Genomic DNA, 24,407 nt, shown 5'->3' with positions numbered 1-24,407 from the left:
TTGTTGAGTGATTGAGTAAATACGTCAATTCAATTTCTATTCTAAGCACTAGCCTTTCTTTTCATACTCTGTATTATTCAAGTGCAAAGGGTTTTTTTGTTGTTGTTTCTTTGTTTTTTGGTTTTGTTTTTTTTTTTAAATAACTACAGTTAACACAGAACTGTGCAAATCAAGGTCACCGTTCCAATGTGCAGAGTTTCAGTTAACATGACACTGTGCAAAGCAAGGACTGCCTGTATATACTTGTTTCCTTAGTTCAAAAGCAGTCCATGTTTTTGAAGAAAGGAAGAAAGGTAAAAATCACTTGTAATTACAACACAGTTCAGAGTTGACATTTTGATATATATCCTGTTAGTCTTTTTTTCTGAGCAAATACATGCTTTTATTATTTGTTTTAACAAAAAAGGGGTGATAATACTGAACATAATAGTAACTAGGTTTATTTATTTAATTTTCTAAAAAATAAAGGTACTAGGGGTTGAACCCAGGACCTCCTGTGCACTAAGCATGTGCTCTGTCACTGAGCTACACCCCACCTGAGTGACCTTTTCTATGAAAGACCTGACCAGCCCTCCACAGAACTATTAAGGTTATCAGAAATAAGGAAAATCTGAGACACAGTCACAGACTGGAAGAGACTAAAGAGATGTGATGACTAAATGCGGTGTGGAAACCTGAATCCGATCCAAAGAAGAAAAAGGACATTCCGTGGAAAAACTGGGGAAGTCTGAATAAAGTCTGGAGTTCAGTTAACCTCACTGAACCAACATTGGTTTCTTACTTTTCGTAAGTGTAGCACAGTTTTATAAGAATGATATTAAGGGTAACTAGGTGAGGAGTCTACACGAACCCTCTGTACATGTCTTTGTAATTTTTCTGTAAATATAAATCTATCATAAAATAAAAGTTTATTTTGAAAAATAAAAAATGTTTGCACCAATAAAAATGCCTATCCAATTATAAATAATGTTGCTGCTAATAGCGGGGTATATGTATCTTTTTGCATTCGTTCTTATTTTGTGGTTGGTTTTATTCCTTTGCTAACTATGTAAGTTTAAAAAGCTAAAGCTCTAAATGTTCTCAGAAACAATGAACAGTACATATATGTAAATTTTTAAAAATATGCAGTATATTGTGTATGTGTATTTATATGTAATATATTGTATATGTGCAGTCAATTTGTAACAATTCTACCTAATAAAACTGAAAAATGAAAAAAACCCTATCAGCAAGCATATTTATATATTAAAATGAAAGTGTTACTTTCCACCCTTTAAATGATATTTAATCATGTTATTATAAATACTATGAATTAGAATCATTTCTTTAGGCCCACATAGTCCAAAGCCTACATTTTTAATACTGTATTTTTCTCCTTTTTCAATAGTGTGGCCTCAGGCATGCCTGTGAGGTCATGGCTTTGTAAACATCCAGCTGGGACTTCTGATGGAGCCGAGGTCCCATCCTCTGTGCTGTATCTTAGCTGCCTGGACTCCCAATGGCTAGAATTCAGCCTGGGTGGATTTCTGCCTAACAGCCGAGAAGACTCTGGACCGCTTGCATTTTAATCTACCTTCTCTCAGTCAGTCGGGTCTTGGTAAGGATAAGAGCTAGTCTTGTTAAGGATCTTAAACTGTATTCTAAGAGCAACAGGAAGCTTTTGAAGGTTTTAAGTGAGAGAGATGAATAACCAGCAGAGTATGAGACAGAAGGGGAGGGAGAGAAGAGTATCTTTAGCAGCAAGTATTGGAGTCATCCAGGCAAGAGACATGGGCGCTTAGACTGGGGTGCTGGCATGTTGGACGGGGGGGTGGGGGTGCTTGTGATAACATGACAGTGAGTAATGGTAATAATAAACATGTATGTAATCCTGTAGAGTTTACATGGCAAATGCTTTGACATTCTTTGTCCATTAATGTTTACAACTTTGGGTAGAATTTTCATTTTGCAAATGAGGAAAACTGGAACCATAGGAAGTTAAGTGAATTGCTCAAGGCCGAGTAACCATTATTTTTTTAACTGAAGGCAATCTTTTTATTTTTACATATATGTAAATCTATTCTTTTTCAGATTCTCTTCCATTATAGGTCATTACAAGAAATTGAATGTAGTTCCCTGTGCCACACAGTAGGCCCTTGTTGGTTATCTATTTTTATGTATATTAATCCTAAACTCCTAATTTATCCCTCCTCCTCCTCTTCCCCTTTGGTAACCATAAGTTTGTTTTCTAAGTCTGTGAGACTATTTCTGTTTTGTAAATAAGTTCATTTGTATCTTTTTTTTTAAAGATTCCACACAGTGATATCATATGATACTTGTCTTTCTCTGTTTGACTTTAAGTAGCATAATTTTAACCCAAGCATTTTGATTCCAAGTCCAACGTGCTTTCTGGTGCCTGACTGTAAAACTGCCGTGGGTGGAGGGTGGGAGGCAGAATGTGTATTAACAATTTGTTTTTTCACCCTTTGGGTTAATGGTTTTCAAAATCACCCTACTTAATAAGCCTAAAAAAATACAGATTCCTGGGCCCCGCCCTCAGAGATTCTGACTCAATAGTTCTGCAGGGGGGCCTGGAAGTCTGTGGCACCCTTGAGTGATGCAAGGAAATAGGCTTGTGGACCAGGCTTTGAAGATTGGTACCACTGTGGGTCTCTTGTTTTCCCAGTTCCCATGCACAGGTGACCCTGAACCTGGGCAGTCGTTCTCCGTGTACACATTGTGATGATTTAAAATGAATATAGATTTTTAAAAACTATTGTTGGAGCAATCATCTCTTCTAGTCTGGATAGCATTAGCAAACTTTTCTTTGAAACTATCTTTGCTGTTTAATAACTACCTTGTCTCTTTGCTCCTGTCCCCTGGTCACTGTCCACATGTCCCTGGTCCTTCTCTCTGTGTGGCAGCAGGTCTCTAAGCCGCAGGACTGGCCGTGACTACCCCCCGCCCCAGGCCTCCCTGAACTCAGCCTGGCATTACCTGCCACATAGTCACTTTTTCACCGCAGAAGCCTCAGCCTGTAAGAATTAGTGCATGAGGTTTTTTTGTAGCCACAGGGAAAAGGGAATGGCAGAGGCTGGTTTGGGTATTTTCCCATCTTAAAGCTCTCCAGCCCAACTGCAGGTTATGACTTCAGTGTATTTGTCATTCTTCCTTTAAGAAAAGAACTAAGTTGCCGAAATCACTCCTTGTCTTATTTGGCCTGAAAAATGGATTTTCTTTGTATTTTGTTTAGCTTTTTGGCATGTCTAAAATCAGATGGAGTTCTTTCTGTAATTGCTTTTTGTTACTACTCCATGAGAAGGTCACTTAAGGCATGCAGCTCACTGTTTATGAATTTTATCTACTTTTCCATCACTACAGGAAAATAAATACCTGTGTGCTTGTACCTCAAGTTACAAAAGACAGCCAACTCACATGGTTTAGGTGCTTTGAAGAGCAAGACTGCAGGGATCTGTCAATGGTTTATTCTCACACGGTTCCCTCGGTCTCCATGGGCTCACCCTCCCCTCACCGTCCACAGAAATGTTCTCCTGGAAGGCAGAGTCAGGGGGAGAGGTAGGGAACCTGGAGAGAACTATTCTTTCCACGTGGTGTTGACTTTTCAGTCTCTCCCAGAGGCACGGCCTGAGTAGGAGGGGTGGAGGGGCATGTTTCCACTTCACCCAGAGGAGCCCTGGCTGCCGCATGGGGCACCTGCCAACCTCAGGGGATGTGACCCTCTCTCCACCTTGGCTGCTTGGTCTCTGAGGGGTTGAAGCTGTAAATGTTGATTGAGAACCTATGAACCAGGCACCGCAGAATTGGCTTTGATCAGTTACAAGCATCACTTCCTTTCAAGCAGGTGGATCTATGGTGGTGGCTGTCTTGGGGGTTGGTCTCTGGGATGCTTCAGCCCTAGGGAGCACACACCACACCACTTGGGCTTGGCTGGTTGTGATCCTAGAGGTCACAACTCCTGGCCGTGCCCATTGCAGGGACACCTGTAAACCCCATCTCAGCAGGACACAACTGGCTGTTACAGCCCCACAGTTCCCCTGGCTCCCAGCCTTGGATTTATCTGAGAACCCATTGCAAAGGGTTTTCCTCTCGCAGCAAGCCCCTCAGGGTCTGGAAATATCTCAGCTCTTGCTCAGACACTCCTTACCTCACAGGGGGAGCCTGGAGGGGGTCTTCTCCCAGAATTTCCCTCCAAGGAGCACGTATTCTTAGACCCTTTACAGTAGCATGGCCAGGTGAAGGCAGCAAACCTTGTTCCCTCAAATGCAGTGTGTAATTCTGGACCCTTTTGAGTCAGTCCTGTCTGCTGGTGGGGTTGAAGCACAGCCCTGTCCACAGTCACGGTCCCACAAACATGCCCCTGAAGTTGGGGGGCTGGATGCAGCCTCCACGTGGGCTACTCTAGGAAAGATGAGACCGCCATCTGTTTTTATAGCCTTTTTAAACAGTGGTTCAGCAGGTAAAGGGGAGGATCCAGGATTAATCTGAGCTGCCTTCTAAGGAGGACAGCCAGGAATTGACATCATGACTCTCCAGGGGTCTGGTTGGACGTGGGTCTAACTTTCCAGGGTATTTAATCAGAGAGGTGGAAGCATGGGATTGTTAGGGTTTCTGGGCAGAGGAGCATGCATGACAGGCAAGTGGTCTGATGGGGGTGGAATGTCTGGAGCATCGGGGTGGAAGCAGGACCCCTCCAAGCAGCTGAGGGAAGAGTGAGAAGACAAGTTCCAGGCCTTTAGAGGGAGAGAGTACTTGGGCAGGGAACGGGCAGATTTTCAGGCCCCCAGCCAGGCAGCTGCGGTTTGGGGCAGGCTTCCAGGGCCAGCAGGGAGCCGGAGTGCCAAATGGGAGCTGAGCAGGTGCCCAGTCACATGCCAGGCTTGGCCCACACGGTGGGTTTAGACACAAATACTCTGGCTGTAGGGCACCTGGGTGCCAAAGAGCTTTCCTCAGGCACCTGGATCCTGGGCCCAGGGCAGCAAGACTGACCAACTCCCCTCCCACCACTCGTGGCCAAAGGTCCCAGATTATGAAATAACGGATTTGTGTAGGATCAGCTCAGGTAGCTAGCAGGACATAATCAGGGTACAGACGTCCCTGGGATGTGGGGTTACCTTTGCCCCCATCCTTCCACCAGGTCCTTTCTCACAAGAGGCAGTCATTTCTATAAACTGAAACAGATCAGGTCTTGCAAAGGCTTCTGGTATTTTTTTTAAATCTATGAAAAACACTAAGAGACTAGAGATGATAGATTGATATGTACATCCATACATACACAGAGACATACTCACACATATTTAGGTCTTACACACATTGTAGCTGAATTCCTGAAAAGCTGCATTTAAATTCGGTTTTTGCAAATAATCCCTACTTGAAATTTATCAAGACAACGTCACCTAATGAATCTGTCTGTTCTCTTTAATTAAATAATGGAACATATGCAGCATAACTTTTTTTTTTCCTTTCTATTTTCTTGCCAGGAAGCTCAGAGCTAAACTTCATACTTCATTTCATTACTTCCTTAGTGTAAATCTCCTAATATAATTGTTTTCTTCTTTCAACCCATTTTATTACTTTACTTCTGTCAATAGGTCCTTGATATAGCAATTTTACGGATATCTATCAAAGGCAATTTTCAATGATTTTAGAAGTGATTAATGAATACGTAATAGATAAATGACTTGAATAGTCTAGAATCTGAAAAATAACTACCAATGAAAACACAACCGTACAAAATCTATGGGATGAAAAATGTGTACCAAGGAAGTTTGTCCATTGATGGATTGCTATGTTCTGGCAAAGCAGAGTTCTGTTGTAATGAACAGCATGCTATTATACAACCCACCCGGGTAGAGTTTGGAGTGTAGGATTCCCCTCTGCGGTTGAGTGTGAAAGTGCACGTACCACTGAGTTGTAAGGATTAATCAGTAGTACCTTTGGCAGGAGAGAACCTCTGGTCTCTGGATATGGGTGTGCTTTGCCAGCATCGCTCACTTTGCACCTACTCTCTCTGCCGTATTTGCAAACACACCTAGGAATGTTGGCCACATCCTCCCTGGGCAACTCGGACAATGTTTTTGCAGTCCTGTATCTGACCCACTTGGTCAGCACGGCGCCTTGACTCAAAGATAGCGGGGAAGAGAAAGGCCTGCAGTGTCACTGAGCCCATTCCTCTGGGTGAAGCAAGAGTGGAAAGCAATATGATCTGTCCCCTCCACCTCTGGGGAGCAGTGTGCGGTGAATCTCCTCTTTCTCCCCGGAGGCAGCCCTTGGCACCAGCCATCTTAGGAGGAACCAATTTAGTTTCCGACTCTGGCATCTCTCCTTCACCTCTCTGTATCCTCACTGCATTCTTGGAGATAATTTGCTGAAGCAGGAATGTGTGTTCAGAGATCTTCCAGAAGTCTTTCATGGGGCTAGTGGCTGATGGACCTCTGGCCTTGTTAACACTAGTTGAGGGTACAAGCTGAACCTACGCTTGGCTCGGGGAGTGGTGGGGCTGGATCTAGGAGGTTCCGCTGACACTCTGGGCTCTGGGGTGAGTGTGGTGAGCAGTACCGCCCCCTGGACAGCGAAGGTAAGCCATCGCCTTTAGCAGCTCTCCAGGGGGAGGGCGGCTGGGAGGCATCATGGTGTAATGAGAGGCACTGTGATGTTGAAGAGAGATTCTTCCCAGACATTCTAGGTTCTAGTTTTGTAGTTATTCAACCTCTCGGAGCATCACTTTCTGTGCCTGTAAAATCGGAAGGGTACTTTTTTTTTTTTTTTGCATAAATATAAAAGTAGTCTCTGAAAGTATCAACCACATAGTGATTTCCCGTTATTTCCAATAATAGTGATGTTCACACAATATTCATTTTTTCAAAAAGTTTTACATTTAAAAATTTTTACCACGACTTGTCTGTCAGTGATGAGGTTCTTGCCAAATTCATCAACCAGGAAATGAAGTCGATGCTGCCAAATATATTATCCTTGTTCTGTACTGACACGTCGTTGTCACCCTGCATTATTTGGGACACTCAGGAGTGTTTACAAAGGGAAGGTGATTTCATCTTGTTTGGGTTTCACTGAGACTCCCCCTAGGGTCCATCAGCAGCAGAGCTGAGACTTAGTCTCTTGACCCAGGAGACCCTTGGCACCACCGCATGGCTAACCACAGGGTCCTCCAGCTCTTGCCTAATTGCCTTAATTAGAGACTCTTCTGGTAGTGGTCCAAGAGGTCCCACATGAGCATTCAGCATCCCTGCCAAAGGACAAGTGGGAAAGGGAGGCCAAAGCCAACCAGGGGAAGTGAAGGCAGCAATACTTTATCCTAACTAACCCATCAGCATTTTGATGCTGTGGGGATCTCCTCCCTCTTAGCCAATCCCTGTGTGTACCTGCTTGCTGTTACCCAGGGCTTGAATTGATAAACTGCTAGAACACAGTGAAACCTCCACAAGGATTCGAGGGATAGAAAACTGTGAAATGTGAAGCCACTGTTCTAACTTGTCAATAGCACCTTGGGGCCGTGGGGGTACCTGCCACCAAGGCACAGAAAAGGAGATTTTGGGTTGTGTTCAAGCCAGCATGAAGTCCTCCACCCATTTCCCCACTTCCACTGAGGTGTATTTGACAGCACCTCGAAGTGATGACAGGCCGTAGGTAGGGCTGTCCAGCATTATCCACCAGTGGCCCAGGCTTGGATTTTGCCTGGTCCCCACCATCTAAGGCTCAGATACTTGCTGCCTCTCAGATGAGGGTAGCAGCAGGTTTTTGGGAGAGGGGCTCTACTCTATAAATCACCAGTTGTTTTGCCATGTACCTGACCATTTCTCTATACTTCACCCCCTTCTTGGTGTTTGATATAAAAGATTGCTTAGACCTACTGGTGACAGAAACCCAATTCAAACTAATTTAGGCAAATATGGGAACTGTCAGGCTCTTGGGAAATCTAAGGGTCAATCTAGGTAGCTGAATCCAGGAGCCCAAATCATGTCATCGTAATAATATTTTGTACTCCCTTTTTTCTCCACATTTCCTGTGTTGCCTTCATTCTTACATCTTTCTTACAAAGATGACCACCAAGATCTCCAGCTTTTTAAGCAGAAAGAGAGCTTCTTTTTTAATCATTCCGTTGTCAGGTGATTTTCTAGAGGTTGATCAAACACCAAAAATAACATTCAGTTCCTGTTTTCAAGCTTCTTACAGTGAATGGGTTAAGCCTATGAGATAATTGGAGCTTGACTGGTTTGTAAGAAGGAAGAAAAGATAATTTTGAAAGAGGATGTGCTTGTATGTGGAGCCTCTAGAAGGGCTTTTGGAGAACCGGGGAGCATAAAGTCAAGGAATAGGGGCTCCAGACAAGGGAGGAGAAGAAAAAGAGAAGGGCCCTCAAGAGAATTCTTGCTTTCTCACAACTCTGATTAGGGTTCTGAGGGTAACCACCATTTATATATCATTTCCAACAACTATCGTCAGTTCCTGGGCTCTAGATAATTGTGATGTATGGCAATCTAAACATGAAAACACTGGTCACTGCATAAAGTGTATGTGAATGAGTTGGTGAGACTCAGACCTCAAGGATCTGGCAAGGTGTCAGGAAGGAAATAGGAAAGAGAACCTGCTACTAGTATGACCAAAATAAAGGTTCCAGCATGATTAGTTATTATTAAAACACCTTCAGACTTGGAAAGGAACTCTAGAGTCACTAGGGAAGATTGTAAAAAAAAAGCATTCTTAACCACAAACATTCATTGAAGGGGATCAAAAGACTTGCTCCTGGCCAAGATAAAATAACAGAAAATGGATTCACCCTGTTGCCTTCAGTAACTAGAAAACTGGACAAAATATGTATAACAATACTTTTTAGATATTGAACAACAGGCAGCATAGACTAGGGCCTGAGAGGAGGGGGAAAAAGAGGTGACTCCTACAACTGTTTCAAGTTGCTGCCTGGAGACAGTTTCCAGACTGCAGTGCAAGGAGGGAGAAACAGCTCAACAGTCTCACTGCAGTGAGGAGCTAGATAGAGATTTAGGCAAAGGAGGTGGAAGCCACTGGAACTTAGGGATCAGGGTACTGGAAAGTGGGGAGCTGCAGAGTGAAAGCAAGATCCAGAGGTTTGCAGAGGGGTCACTTTGAAACTCTGGCTGAGCACTGCTCTATGTACACACGAGACTAGCGTATCCGAGAGGAAAGAACTACCCCAAAGCAGCAGGCTGAACGTTTCTTGGGGCTCACACAAGGCTGGGAATAGTTTGTGTTCCCACCAGCCAGAGTAGAAAGACCTCCTAGTCGAGGTCTGAATACACCCCAGGACTGATAACCATTATTAGTTATTAGCCATGCTCTAGACCCGTGATAATGAAAGTCAAAATCAAACTTGAAAAGATCCAATTGATCTCAGGTAACTTAACCCTCTGCCATAATATAGCTCAACGCTGTTTAAAGGAATATAACAAAATTCAGAAAACAATGATGTAGAATTACAGTTACCAGGTGTCTAGGCAAAAATGACCAAATATGCAAAAAAGCAGGAAAATATTATTCATAACCAGGAGGAAAACTGATCAAGAGACAGACCCAGGAAATTGTAGAAATAATGGGCCAGCAGAAAAGAACATTAAAACAGCTATTTTAAATATGTATAAGTAGAAGAAAACATAAACATGATGAGAAGATAAATTGATGATATAAATGGATGATGGGATACACCGAGATGAAGAATACAATATCTGAAATGAAAAATACTGGATGGGATTAATAGTTAATCAGACACTGCAGAAGAAAAGATAGTGAAGTTGAAGGCAGAGCAATATAAACATCCACATAGAGATATAAACTCTCCAAGCATAGAGGGCAAAAGACTGAAAAAATTAACAGAGCACTAGGAATTGTAAATGATATAGGTATAATCGAAGTCGACTACACATGTATAATTAAGATGCCAAGAGAATAGTGTGAGGGGTGGGCGTGAAATTATTTGACAAAATAATGAATAAAAATGTTCTAACTGATGAAAACTCAAAGCTGACAGAGTCAAGGAGTTCAGCAAACACCAAGCAGAATAAACAAGAAAATCATGTCAAGACACCTCATAATCAAACTGTTGAAAATCAGAGATAAGAAAATCTTAAAAATAGTTGGAGGATAAAGAACACATTTTATATATACACACCTGGGAATAAAAAATGACAATGACAGCAGATTTCATGTCAGAAACTACATAATCCAGAAGACAATGGAGCAACATCTTTAAAGTGATGAAAGAAAAACTGTCAATTTTGAATTTAATACCCAGTGAGCCTGTTTTAAAAATAAAAGTGAAATAAAAACTTTTCAAACAAAAATGAAAAAGCTCATCACTAGAAGTTCTTCACTGCAATAAATGTTAAAGGAAATTTGGGGGGGCAAGATATCATACAAGAAAAGGATCTAAATAAATGATTGAAGAGTGCCAGAAATAGTAAGTATATGTGTAATTTCTTTAAAAGATGATTGGCTATTTAGAGCAAAAATAATCACAGTGTATTATGGGATTCATAACACATGTTGAAGCAAAATGTATGAAAATAGCACAAAGATAGTAACAGAGAAATAGAAACATTCCACTGTAAGATTCTCATACTATACTTAACGTGGAATGGTATTATTTGAAGTTAGACTGTTATAAGTTAAAAAGTAGAATATGTACCTTGTGGGGACTAAAATATATTACACAGATCAAATCCTGTTAAACTCTAAAGTGCTATTTCAATGATTGTGTCATTCTCAAATCCGTGTCTTTCGTTTTGGCTTTAATTAGATATAATGACATTTGCAATTTTAAAATTTAACCTGTCTCTGTAGATCAACATCTGCTCCTCCTTTGTTAAACATTGTCAAGTAACAGCCGAGGAAGTATTTTCAGCATCACACTGGTCTCACCAAGCTAAATTTGGTACTGTGGAATTTGTTGGTGAGGATAAACTATGTGAGAATTCCTATGCTTAAAGTAATGCTGGCTTTGGGCCATTTCTATTTAAATAATGGGCTTGGAAAAAATCGTGTTTTCAAACAGATTCTGCCATTTACAAACCGCACTACCTTCTGTTGGGGAAAATATGTAAGATGTCTGTGCCTTGGAGGTCTCATGTCTTGCAAAGAAAACATACACTTCTCTGGTGCCTTTCCTTACTCATTTCACAATGAATAAGGCTTTCGGAAAACTTGATTACTTAGTAAGTAACCATTCTTGTCAGATGAGTAGTAAGTGATACTGACCTCATTGATTTTTTCCACCAATGTGTCTCCCTATTCAGGGCTACAAGTGGGTCATATTTGGAATGACGAGCTTTAAACAAAGCCTGCCACTTAGGGCTGGATAATTTGATAGTGGTACAACACGGTAAGTGGTAATGGATGGCTTAGAGAATTAAGATATATAGTTAGTAAGTATATCTTGATAGAAGTCCAGGCAGCCTGGCTTAAGTGGTAAGAACAGGTAAGGGATTCAGGAGGTCCAAAGAATTTCCTGGTTCTGCCATGTGTTAGACCTAAAGCATGTAACCTCCCTGGACCTTAGTTTCCACGTTAGACCAGAATAATGTTTCCATAGGTGGAGTGCATGCCACTGGTGATGTAACAGATTTTCTTCTTTTTAATATATATTAATGTCTTCTAGAATGTAACTATTTTAGAAAGTCTATGCAATCATAATTTTATGAATATCATCAAATAGGATGAGTTAAAACACAAAAATCAAGTCAATATAAAGAAAAATATTATGTAAATGGTAGCCTAAACAATTTCCACAGGAAAAAACTGAAAAAACTTATAATGATGTGTGTTAAAAAGATTGGTTTTAAAGCATACACAATTGTAGGGGAGAGGGTATAGCTCAGTGGTAGAGTGCATGCCTAACATTCACGAGGTCCTGAGTTCAATCCCCAGTACTCCCAATAAAAAATAGATAAATAGTTTATACTGTATAGCACAGGGACCTATGCTGAATATCTTGTAGTAACTTACGGTGAAAAAGAATATGAAAACGAATATATGTATGTTCCTATATGACTGAAGTTTTGTGCTGTATACCAGAAATTGACAAAACATTGTAAAGATTATATTTCAATAAAAATACATAGAAGAAAATAAATAAAAAAATAAAAACCTAATCACCTCCCCTAAAAAAATTAAATTAAAAAAATAAAATAAAGCATACACAATTGCACATAATTGGCACCTAGTAGGACGAATAAATGAGAGAAAGATGATGGCAATAAAATCTTCAAAACTAGACATCAGATGGACATGGGGTAATTGATGAGCAGACCTAGGAAAGATGAATCCTAAGCCAGCAGTGGGCGAAGTTGAGAGGCAACCTGATCTCAGAATTTCTGAAAGGCCTAAAAATTTGTAGCATCAATTATCTCTGGGAGCAGAGATGGGAAAGTAAGATTAAAAACAGAACAAGTGTGGTTAAAATCTGCTTAGGATCGAGTAGGACTCCAAACAGCCAGAAATCTGCCACTCCTCGCCCAGCTGGTCAGAAGACTCCAGAAAAGAATTCTTCAAGAAGATGAAACCATTGGGATACCAAAAGCATGAATGCAGAGAGAAGATTTATGCAACTAAGGGAAAGTTTGGAGGTATATTAGTGAAAAGTGTATAAAAATTCTTGTCCGACTTTAGTACTGTTATTTACTCTGCAGAATGTTTTCCAAGGAAAACAAAAAGCTGTGCAGAAAAGGAAAAGGAATCACACTTTACTACATGGCTCAGATGTCAATAGTTCATCCTTAAAGTAGTGTCAACTGAGTATTGATTTTATCCAAATGTCTCTATTGAAAGAATGGAGAAAGATGGGAAGTAGGGGTGAAAGCTGGGTAAGCAATATTGAAATTAAGCTTTATCTGAATCTTCCACAAAAGAAAATCAATAAATAATGCTAAAATGAAAAATCAAGTAGAAATATCAGGACTTGTTTTTTAAAAAATAAAGAATTGGAGGTAAATATAAAAATAATAATTTAGAAGTTTTAAAAGTGGTAACTTCAAGGGCTATAAGACAACTTTACTTCTTGTAATAATTATAGAACTTTTTAACTGCTGTTTGCAATAAAATTTTGATACAACTTTTAAAATTCCATTTAAAATATTATGAAGATGTTATGCAAATGGCTGAACGTTGGAAAAAACAAGCTGGAAGATTTTTAAGCTCTAACAGTCTGTGATTGATCTAAAGAAACAGTGAATTATCACTCTCCATTGCCACTTGTCCATTGTCATAATACCCAGACAGCATAAGTCACACACGTTTATTATTTAAATTATTTTGGGGATGGTGAATTGTTTTGGGGATTGTGTTATAGAGGAGTATAACAGTTATAACATGGAAACGTTATAAGGGTTCATAAATCAAGGCTGCAAGATCCCTGGGACACTTGAAAAACCTTAAGTGCTCATTTATAAAGGTGTATTTATACATTTTTGCCTGGTGAATACTATTTCCCACCCCACTCCTCCCCCACTTTTTAAGGTTAATAATGACTTCTAGAATGGCAGGGACCAGGATGCATACACCACAGCTGCATGTCTTTACCAGCTCCTCTGTGTGACTGTTGTTAAACTGAAAATATAAGAGGGGTGGGTAGGGGTGGGTGGGCATCTATTATAAAATGAGATAAAACATCTAAGATAGCAGGTACTGAATGAACATTTGCTACTTTCTCTCTCACCCACCTCCTCGGGAAAGGAGGTTAACTGGCAACCAATCACTCACATTATGATGAATCATTTCTTGGGTTTCTGGAATCTGGGACCAGAGTGATGGTTAGGATGGGAGGTGCTTCTTCCATAAAGCAGAGTCTGAAGAATCTAAAATTATATCAGAAGGAAGGAAAAATTAATGGGAAATAACTAGACTTTACACCCGATGGTTTGGAACATTCCAGAGCCAAGGAAAGTTCTTCTTGTCACACAAGATTTTGTAAAAATTAGGGCCAGCTGTAACTGGGCAATTCAGGTCAAGCCAGATGCCAAACCCCAACTCAAATGCTTACAGGAAGATCTTCATCATCCAAAGCTCCAAACATCCTGGAGAAAATCAAAAGAAGGTAAATTATGTTATCTCTTCCATTCTGCCAGAATGTTTCTCTCTTGAGTACTGATAACTTCTATGGTATTCCTTTGTACTTTGTATAAGACGATAATACAACTGATGTTGTTATATTGTGAATACATGGAAGAATTCTTTTTTTTTAAAAGTCTTCATTAACAACTTTTCCTTTCTGCTGGGATTTGTTCTTGGATTACTGCCCTAACACATAAGCCAGACCAACTCAGCCATAAGTCATGTATTTGTTGGCCAGTAAAGATGAACTGTCTCGGTATCTCTCTGACTTGGAGACGAACTGAATGTCTGGGAGGATGGGTTGTTAAGAGGGAGATTTTTATTATGCTCTGTTGTCAGTTTTGGATTTAAATGAAAAGATGTACAAGAATTTCCCATTCCAAATAGTAAGTACTATTTAAAAAAATTTTTTTTTCAGTAGAACATATGTATTTGTTTGCTGACTGACTCACTTCACGTAGAAGTTCGAGTGGACGTGAACTCTACTTAGAGACTGGAAACTTCTTTTCCTCCAAGTCATTTATGTTCTTTCCATTGAATTCTGGATTTCTTGGAGTATTTTAAATGGCAGGTCCTTTCATCAGCTGTTTCTTTTACTTCTTCTACTGCAGGAGTATTTTTTTAAAGCTACAGCTGACAGAGACTCCCAGTGAAGCCGCACAGCGATTTGCTTCAGTAGAACAAAAGTAGACCAAGGCTTAAGGCAGTGCTGGGAGGTTGCTTGGTCCCAGGGCGCCCTGCTTAACTCAAGCTGGTCTGCTCCTTCTCCTGTTTCCACTGGTCACTTTGTTGCAGCTGAAAAGGAAGTAGCACAAAAGCTACGGCTCTACTGCTATTTGCCATGGTGACTAAGTTGGGGCTAAATGTAGAATTCACTGCATTCCTGAAGTTGACTCACTTCCATCCAGACCCCTTGGGTTGGGGTTGGAACTCAGCTCAGGCTCTCTAAGGGGCTGCTCCTATGAGCCGGCCTTTGAGGATCTTTTCTGGACCAGCCTGGGGTGGTTCTCCACCTTGAGGACCTGAATCCAGCTTGTTCTAGAGCAAGTTGACTTAAAAAAAAAAAAAAGGCTTAGATATTCTGAGATGGGAAAGAGAATTCAGACAAGAAGATTTCGAATGGATCTTACACTCATCTGGGTTCCTTGACCGTAGAAGCTTCAGCAAAGCAGCCTCCTCCATCTGTCCTAGGACCCACTGCAGTGTCAAAGGTACAGCAGGAAACAGGCCATCTTCAGAAGTGTAGGGCACTCACATTTAATTTGCTCCCTAGCTTTGGTTGCCATCAGCCACAATCCTAGATTCCCTCAATTCCTGCAGCAAGACTAGTTTGAGAGATGCAATAATATTTTTCTTAAAGGCTTTTTAGTCTTTTTCCTGAATAATTCAACAATGAATAATAGAGCTCATACCATTGACCCCCAGATTTCCTCTGTTTAGAAGAAACATATACTCATTTTATAGATCAGTGGTCTCTAAAACGAAGTATTTATATCTGGTGGACATGCAAGACATTCTTTTGGAGCAGAGTAATTAACTATTTCAACTAAGATTTATTTTACCCAAGACAAAACAGAAATTAAGCTTTACTAGTACTTAATACATGGATTAAAACTGGTCCCCTCTCTACCCTACTTGGCAGAAGGTCAAGTGTTCTGGACAGTAGAGGAGAAAGCCTGAGGGAATCCTGTAATTCAGGGATGTTACAAGCATCACCATAACATGTTTGTTTTCAGTGTAGGACATACTGCAGTTTTGTGCAGCAGGTTGCGTGGATTTGCAGGATTTCTAAACTGGTTTTGATAAAACTAACCCTGATAAGAAATAGGCTAATGGCATACAATTATTTCTGTAGTGGAATTAGAGAGTAAAGCTAATAACAAATGCAAGCATAAGGAAACAGCATAAACACGGCAGCACAGACACCTCTCTTTAATTCATGTTACAGGAGATAAAAATAAGGACAATCTAACTCATCACATGGTCCCAACTAAAAATACTAATGAAAGCAGAGTTATAGTTCTTTTATCTTCATCTCATCCTTTTGAAATTTTGATTTAAGCAAAAATTTTTTGAAATACAGTCAATTACAGTTTGTCAATTTCTAGTGTACAGCACAATGTCCCAGTTATGCATATACATATATACATTGCTTTTCAATATTTTTTCATTAAAGGTAATTACAAGATATTGAATATAGTTCCCTGTACTATACAGAAAAAACTTGTTTAAAGTCTATTTTTATATATAGTGGCTAACATTTGTAAATCTCAAACTCCCAAATTTATCCCTTCCCCCCACTTTCCCCAGTAACCCTAAGATTGTTTATACTATGTTTGCGAGTCTGTTTCTGCTTTGTAGATGAGTTCATAGTGTCCTTCTTCCTTTCTTTTTATTTTTAGATTCCATATATGAGTGATATCATATGATATTTTTCTTTCTCTTTCTGGCTTACTTCACTTAGAATGACAATCTCCAGGTCCATCCATGTTGCTGCAAATGAAATTATTTTATTCTTGTTATGGCTGAGTAGTATTCCATTGTATAAATATACCACAACTTCTTTATCCAGTCATCTGTCAATGGACATTAGTAAATATTTTTAACATACATAAATGTTAGTGGATCTTTATATATATACATATTTAATTTTACAAATAGATAAACATTTTGTGAATAAGTGTGCTGAAACATTTTTTTACTGATGGGATATACAGTCAAAGCAGTTTGGAGACCACTGTTAGTTAGAGAGAGGCAAATTAAAGCAAGAGAACATTGAATTACTTCTCCAAATTCACAAGGCAATTAGTAGGAGCCAGAAATAAGTTCTGTCCTCATGTCCCAATCCCAGCAGGCCCCCACCTCTCAGGGTTTCTCTGATTCTCTAAACTGCCTCCTTCCTAAAACATTATTGCAAATCTTATGCATGACTTAGATCCCTGAGGCAGTAAGATAAAGCTGTGGAAAGAATGAAGGTTCTAGAGTCTGAGCCCTGGGACACAACCCAGATCCTGCAATGTCAGTTTTCTCATCTGTCAAATGGGGTCAATGAGCTCTCAGAGTTGTGAGGATTAAATAAGTGAATAAATACAAAGTCTCTGGCACATGTTAGCCTTCCCTTCCCTCCCCAACTCATTATATTTTAATTATAATTCATGAAATTTAACTCTATGTATTTGTCAAAATCCATTGAACTGTATAATCCGAAGAATGAATTTTACTGTATGCAAGTTAAAAAAAAAAAATCAACCAGGTTGTCAGAGGCCTAAAGATTCAATGCAGACTGTGGTAAGTAAATCTAACAGTATTACATATGAGTGATATCTCCATGCTTAAGGCGGTGAGGGAGAAAGGAGGCCATCTGAGTGGTTTTGGAAAATAGTGTTTTGAGTGGATACGGTAAGGCTAGAGACACAAAATTAGAGAGAAAGTTTATTTCTCACAACACAGAGTTTAGCAATGTTGAAGCTATTTTGCCTGTATATCAGGGTTGAGCAAATAAGTAAATATATTGTAGATGATGAGTCAGGGTCCTCCCTCTTGGAGAAGGAAGTTATACAAAAGCAAAGGAAGAACGCTAGAACAAAGCCAGTGGTGCTGGGTTGGATCAGAGGAATCAGTATGCACTCATGTTCTTGTGCGTTTTTGATACATAGACAGAACAGAGCTTCTCAGCTTTGTCACTACTGACATTTTGGGCTGCATAACTCTGCTTTGGGGGCCTGCACTGTGTATTATAAGATGTCCAGTAGCATCCGTAGCCTTTACCCAGCAGATCCCAGTAGCACCCTCCCCTTGAGTTGCGACACACCAAAATGCCTTTGGATGTTGCCAAATATCCCTTGAAGTGGGGCAAAGTTGCCCCAGATTAAGAACTACTGAGTTAGATCTATACAGAAGTAAATACAGATGTGTGTATACGTGTGGGTTAGTACACATTATTTCCTAGCTCTGTTCACTAAGGGCCTAGAAAACTGACACCACAGTAAAATTCAGCTCCCCTAACACCCAGATCTTGATTTCGAAATACCATCCTCCAACAAAAAGAATGAGGGCTCCTTAGAGAAGCAGTTGATTCTGGGACTGGGGCAGGAAGAGACAAAATGAGCCAGAAACATCCGCTGCTGTAAAATGAAGACGTGTTTAAAAATAAGGTGGGGAGCTTGTTGAAACCTGAAAGCACTTCCAATAGCCAAAGAGGGCACAATTCGAACAATGAAATAAATAACAGTAACGTGGGATTATAATGCAAAGAACAAAATAAGTATCCATGAGTTTATAGTGTTATAAATGAATAAATGAAAGAGAAAGGACAACTCTTCCTTCCCGAATTCAAATTGATAAATAGGAGGGACTAAAGAAAACAGAGAATCATTTGAATGCTGTAGAGTAATTGCAGCAGGCAAGAACCACTTATGGATGCTAAAATTAGTGAGTGAAAGTTTAAGGAGAGACAGATAGTAGAGAAACCTGGCAGACAAATGATAAGGGGTAACATCACTGGTAATTGACATACCAGTATTATCTACTCCCTGATACGATGCAATGAGGACTCCTCTCATGGTGTGGTGTTCTTCCCCAAAATTCATAACCTCAGGCTACCAGGAGACAACATCAGACAAACGCCAACTGAAAAACATTTTACAACACACTTGACCAGTACTCTTTAAAACTGTCAAGATCACAGACGATAAGGAAAGGCCAAGAAATTGTAATAGATTGGAAGAGACTAAGAAGCCGTGACAACTAAATATATAATATAATATAAAACATATAGTTTTCCCTATAAGTTGAGAGTTTGCTGTAACATTAAAAAAAGGATGTGACTCCTAAGGAGTTGTTAGAATCATTGTGAATGAAAATAAAAAGAGATGGGCAACTTGACTCTTTTCCCTGGTAAAACTGCTTCTTTTCCTCCTGTACATAGTTTTCACCAGGTCTTCACGTGGTCAACCAGAAGTGTGCAGCACTGCAAGAGGACTAGCCGGAGAGGGGATCTGGAACCACCAGGGGCAGAGGGCAAGACCCTACTTCAGAGACAGAGGCATGTAAGACCTTCGAGAAGGACAACCCTTCCTCCCTTCTGCTGAGCACTCACCGCAGACTAGACCCTGCACAGACGGTTCTATGACCATTTCACCTTCGTTCCTCACAACACCCCGGGAGGTACCGTTGATGTGGTCCTTGTTTGGTAGACAAGAAACTGAAGCCGAGGGCAGCAAAGTGATTTGCCCGAGGCCACACAGCCACAAGGAGCAGAGCCAGGTCTTGAAACCCAGCAGGCTCATGCCATAGCCAACACCATCACCACTTTCCCTCAAGTTCTGGAAGTGGCTGTGGAGGTAAGACAATCTAAGGCTGAGAAACCAGAAAGTCATTCCAGAAGCTAGCCATCTGGCCTTTGTGGTCAGAAGTAAGACAAGGGTCCGGAATTCAGACCAGATGGGCAGGGTCAAGGCTGGGAGAGGTCCTAGAGTTCAGTGGTGAAGAGAATGACTCCAGGAGCAGGGCGCAGGAATGGGTCTTCTCTTCAGGCAGGGAATTGAAGAGAACTTTCTCTCCCGTGGACTTTTTCTCCCACTAGGAATGTGAGCTATGCTGACTTGCGGTTGTGTGAGGAAGGAGGCAGGAAAGCTGAATGGTCAGGAGCCTGAGGTTGGACTCACACTGACATGACTTGAGCCCAAGCTCTGAGACTTATCTGCTGTGTGACATGTGGCAACTTTCTTACCTTTCTGAGCCTCAGATTCCCCATCTGTGCAATGGGGATCATAATTGTGAACCAGATCATGTCACTCCTCTACTCAGAACCCTCCAGTGATGTCTAATCCTACCCAGAACAAAATCCCCAAACCTACAAGGCCTCATGTAGTCTGGCCCCTGGGTCCTACCTGCCCTCTTATCCTGCTTCTTGCTCATGTTGTTCCAGCCACACCAGCCTCCTGGCTTTTCCTCCTACCCTTGCTCCCTCACTCAGTAGACAGTTTTGAAGACTAGTATTCAGGTGGTCTTGTAATAGGTGTTGCTTCTGCCTGGAATGCATGGTTCATTTCTTCATTCATCCGATCTCAGTTCAGAGGGTCCTTCCCTGCCCACCCTCCCTCTCCCCCATCATCCTTCTCTGTCCCCTTCCTCCCTTTCCTCTGCATTGGAGTCATCCCTTCACTTGGCACAGCAGTTACTTAACTAGAACAGGATTGACATGTAATCATTTCCAACAGGATCGAGATGTGGAAGTGAATTTATATAACTGAGCTCAAAACGGGATGGGGGAGAGAAGAATTAAGAAAGTTACCTAATGCTAGTGAACATTATTTATAAAGGTAAAGAACTGAAAACAACCTAAATATTCACCAACCAGGCACTCATTAAATAAATTGGAATAGATCCATGCTTTGTAACACGTGGTACCATCCTGAGAAAATATGTAAGATGTGTAGTTTAGTGAAAAGGGCAAGTTGAGAAACAAAACATATGGTACGATAGAACTTATGTTAGAAGAAACTTTCTATATAAGTGCATTAAAAATATACATTGTTGGGGGTGGGGGCTATAGCTCAGTGGTAGAGTGCATGCTTAGCACGCACGAGGTCCTGGGTTCAATTCCCAATGCCTCCATTAACAGAAATAAATAAATAAATTTTAAAAGAAAAACAAAATGTGTATACACATGCCCATACACACATACACACACATATATAATGTATTTTTCTTCCTGGAAGAATATGTATATTAAATGGTTAACAGCAGTTACCTCTAAGGAAAGAACCTGGAGAGGAAGGATGAATGGGGGAAGTAAGGGCTAATGTTCGGTTCTTATTCTTTATATTTATGTGTGATTTGAATTTATTATAATAAATGCATGTTATGTGTGCAATTAAAAACAACAACAGCAGCAAATCATTAAAAGAGAGGACATGTCCCAGGAGAGGTGTGTCAGAGTTGCAGTAAACACACCAAGGACTTAGAAACCTGGAGAGAGGAGGGTCAGCGGGCCACACAGAGAACTGAAGCTACTGTCCTCTGTTAGAATCTCTCCTGACTGCCGGGGGAACATGAGCTTGTCACCAGCTACCCCACCGTAACATAATCCTAGGGAGGAACCTGAGCATTCACCTGCCTGGTCGCCTTTGTTCTGAAATGGGGGGCAAATGGTTTTCTCTCTTGTTGGAAACATTTTCAGGAAAGGATTCAAGGATCCACCTTGGGAGTGCAGGCTGGAATTTACTCACCATTTCTCCCCATGTCTAATCTGGGCCACTCTGGTGGTATTTAAGTGTGTTCAATTCACACTGGAGCCTCCAGAAGGTACACCTAATCAATCTAATCAATACTTTCTTTCTTTCTTTCTTTCTTTCTTTCTTTCTTTCTTTCTTTCTTTCTTTCTTTCTTTCTTTCTTTCTTTCTTTCTTTCTTTCTTTCTTTCTTTCTTTCTTTTTCTTTCTTTCTCTTTCTTCTCTCTTTCTCTCTCTCTCTTTCTTTCTTTCTTTTTCTTTCTTTCCTTCCTTCCTTCTTTCCTTCTCTCTTTCTTCCTTTTTCTTTCTTCCTTCACTCCTTCCTTCCTTCCTCCCTCCCTCCCTTCCTTCCTTCCTTTCTTAATGGAGGTACTACGGATTGAACCCAGGACCTTGTGCATACTAAGCACACACTCTACCACTGAGCTATACCCTCCCCTCAAAACTTTTTAAAATAAGAGTTCATACACAATTCTGAAGGATATCTTTAAGTTACTCTTTGGTGTTCTGTTTTTTAGGTAAATTTGTCTTAATTCATCTTTCCTTCTTATACAAATCTATTGACTCTCAAACTGTTTCTGCTCCAAGCAAGATTTTGTTGGTTGTTTTTGTGCAAAGTCGGTGCAGGAGACAGAGCCCTGGATGCTGACTGTGCCCCAAGCCTTCTGGACAATCTGGTACAGAGCTGTTTTCTTCTCTGTGCTTCAGTGTCCTCTGCAGTTAAATGAAAAAGTTGTACTAGGTGACCTTCAGAGTCTAAGCACTAAGATTTATATTTCCTTTAAATGAACATAGACCCACTTCCCAGAGCTGTGTGGGGCACCATAAGGCCCAGTAACTTATATTTAAACAAATTTTAAATCCTTTCTCTTTTGATTGCTCTGTTGTGCTTCCAAAGCAAAAAACTAACACCTTCTATAACCTGCTGTGAAATCTGGCCATGAGGCACCCACAGAAAGCAGCAAAAAGCTACCTGAGGACACCCACTCTGCTGTGATCACAGATGGAGGCCCATGGTCCAGCACCACATCCAGCACCAAGAAGGTCTCAATACAAGTTCTTTGAACAAATAAATTAATGAAAAAATGATGTCACCAACAGAGAGAAAGGCCAGCCTGATGAGAGGAAAAATAATGCTGCCTGATGGACCTGGAGGACTAGCTTGAAGTCTCAGAGCCCACAGCCCTCTGACAGCCTGGAATTGCCTCCTCTTCCTGGAAGATCTCCCGGATTGACTGAAAGTTTCTGGGGCAGCAAATGAGAAAAAGAACACTTGTCATCCTCTGAGACTGGCTATATACCTCCACAGAATGTTCTCTGAGAAAGGTACTTTTAATCCATGCCTGAATAGAGCCTTTTATTTTTCAATTACCGTTACGAGTTGAATGAACACTATTGAAAAGATGCAAATGAAGGTTTTTTGGAGTCTGTTTTAGCAAATAGATGTTCCTCATTTAAAGACGGTCACTTGGATTTTTAAAAAAAAGCTTGAACAGGGTTTGAAAGTTATTTTACTATCTTTAATTAAGCTTTTTTTGGTCTATACTTTTATCCTTTATTTGGCTTAATAAGTTCTTTCTTCAAAGACAACACAAATATAAACTTCAGCCAACTTTAAGTTTTTTAAATTAGAGTTGTTTTACAATGTTTCAGTAAAGTGATTCAGTTATATGTATGTGTGTGTGTGTGTGTGTGTGTGTATTCTTTTTCGGATTCTTTTCCATTATAGGTTATTATAAGATACCAAATATAGTTCCCTGTGCTATACAGTAGGTCCTTGTTGTTTATCTATTTTGTATATAGTAGTGTATATCTGCTAATCTCAAATTCCCAATCTATCCCTCCTACTTTCCACTTTGGTAACCATAAGTTTGTTTTCTATGTCTGTGAGTCTATTTCTAGTTTGTAAATAAGTTCATTTATATCATTTTTTTAGATTTCACATATAAGTGATATCATATGACATTTGTCTTTCTCTGTCTGACTTACTTTACTCAGTATGATCATCTCTAGGTCCATCCACGTTGCTGCAAATGACATTATTTCATTCTATTTTATGGCTGAGTAGTATCCCATTGTATATATATATATATGCCACATCTTCTTTACTCATTCATCTGTCAAAGGACATTTAGGTTGTTTCCATGTCTTGGCTATTGTAAATAGTTCAGCCAACTTTAATTATCACAAACTCCTAAATTCAATCATTCAAATAAATTTATTAGAGCAATTATTTATTAACTTTTACGTGAATCTGACTCTTTCAGAGGCTCCTACCTTCTGATTTGTGGTGTCAGTCTTTGTCAACTCATGTTTTACTGTAATCTCTCTGATTTCAAATTCTTTTCTTTTTCTGCTGATCCTTGTTCCTGCCAGATTTTCTAGTTCTAACTCCTCATAACATCTCATGGCCGAGTGGTACCAAGCTTCACCCTCCTGGTGTTTCTGAAATGTTGAGTTTCTCCCCTAAACTTGTGTGCTCCCAGCAAATCAACAGACACGAAGAAGGATCCAAATGTAGGATGGTCTCTTTGAATGCCTCTTCAAGTCATGGACAAGGTGAAAAAGAAGCGAGCACCAGGGCAGCGCAGCCCAGGATGGGAAAAAAGCTTGTCCAGGGGTCACCAAGCCAGGCCTATGATCTCAGGGACGTGGTTTCACCTTGCTAAGCCTCAGTTTCCCATCGGCAGAAAGAGGCTGTTGAAGCCAAATGGCTTCTGTGTTTTCAGTTCTGACTTTCCACTGCATTGGCAGAGACAGCATTTGGAAGTAGCTGGTACGATTTATAAGCCATTTTTTGTTAATCAGAAAGGGATAATGTAAACTTTGAGAAATACAGCTGCTGGGGTGCCCATGAGACTTGTGTAATCACCTCTCTTCCTGGAGAGATTGGGAAATTGTGGCTGAAAAACAAAAAGCCCTAAGTTGCAGTCTTGCACTCATTGATTTAAATGAGAGAGAGAGAGAAAAGCTAAGTCAGTATTTTTGTTAAAACAAGAGTATAAACAGCACATTTTGAAGTGAAAGGAAAGTAAACAGGAATGAAAAAATGTTTATTAACATTAAAAAATTTTCAGTCCC

At 40.3% G+C, this 24,407-nt stretch overlaps 1 long non-coding RNA gene across 1 annotated transcript; it reads left to right on the top strand.

The window, feature by feature from the left end:
- The first annotated feature begins 13,978 nt into the window (after positions 1–13,978).
- LOC116668523 lies at positions 13,979–22,620 on the top strand. Its single transcript, XR_004325635.1, has 3 exons — positions 13,979–14,074; positions 19,019–19,433; positions 22,428–22,620. It is a non-coding gene; the product is annotated as an uncharacterized LOC116668523 (long non-coding RNA).
- The last annotated feature ends 1,787 nt before the right edge of the window (positions 22,621–24,407 follow it).

The sequence above is a fragment of the Camelus ferus genome, chromosome 14 (assembly GCF_009834535.1).
Source record: "Camelus ferus isolate YT-003-E chromosome 14, BCGSAC_Cfer_1.0, whole genome shotgun sequence".
In the NCBI taxonomy this organism is placed as follows: domain Eukaryota; kingdom Metazoa; phylum Chordata; class Mammalia; order Artiodactyla; family Camelidae; genus Camelus; species Camelus ferus.
The sequence above is the reverse complement of the archived record's forward strand: the minus strand, read 5'-3'. Positions and strand labels throughout refer to the sequence as shown.